General features: G+C 44.0%; 1 pseudogene; it reads right to left on the bottom strand.

Annotated features, from left to right (window-relative positions):
* LOC133765026 (U2 spliceosomal RNA) lies at positions 1-138 on the bottom strand (annotated as a pseudogene).
* Positions 139-880: the final 742 nt, after the last annotated feature.

The following is an 880-nucleotide window of genomic DNA, read 5'->3' as shown; positions in this document are numbered from 1 at the left end:
ATTGCATCCTGTGGTCAGGTCGGCATTGGAAAACAGATTACAGATAAGTCCATCAAAGATGAACAAATGTCTAGGAAGATACTTAAGTTGGTAGAGGCAACTCCACACTTGATCTTAGCCAAAAGGCTGAGAAGCGATAGAATCAACTCCATATGGACTTGTGGAGGAAGTACAGTATCCAGAAATCTTGTGTCAGAAGTAATGTCAGCAAGATGATAAGAGTTTCCAGCCCTTCGTCCCCTCTTCCTCCATAAAGAAACACAAACTTTGGCAACTACTCCAGGAGAATAATGCCTTTGTGGGAGCTTTGGAAAACAGAGGAGCAAAAAACCTAGGAGTGGATAAAGTGAAGAAAGAAAAGAATAGCAGTACCACTTCACTTGTGTCACCCCTTCCCCAGGACAACACAGCTTTGTGCTGAAAGATCCCATCCTCGGATCATGATTTCTCCCACAAGGGAGAGAATAAGGGCAAAGAGAGGGCTCAGTTTCTCTGGCCTAGCAGGACCCTCCCCAGAAGCCTACTTCTGTCTTGCCCAACCCAGAACACTGAAGGGTGACTGAATAGGGGGAGAATGGAAGGAGAGAAAGAAGAGGTGGAGGGTTCAGGTCCTAGCCTTCATATTTAAAAGGCCAAAATGCTCAAACCAAAAACCCTCTACCCTGTGTGAATTCCATCAGCAAGTCATGTCCAGCAAGCCTAAAAACAAGTTCTTGAATCTATCACTCTCTCTCTACTATTACTACACAAGTCTAGACAATCTGTTGCCTGGCAAATTCCTATACTAGTTAGTCAGCTTCTACTCTTCCCTTCATCATCAACTGCCAATTTAACAGACCAGGAGATCAGTTAGTGCCATTCTGGTTAAATTTCTTTTGTG

This window comes from Lepus europaeus, chromosome 7 (genome assembly GCF_033115175.1).
Source record: "Lepus europaeus isolate LE1 chromosome 7, mLepTim1.pri, whole genome shotgun sequence".
Classification (NCBI taxonomy): Eukaryota; Metazoa; Chordata; class Mammalia; order Lagomorpha; family Leporidae; genus Lepus; species Lepus europaeus.
This window is presented reverse-complemented; position numbering and strand designations above follow the sequence as displayed.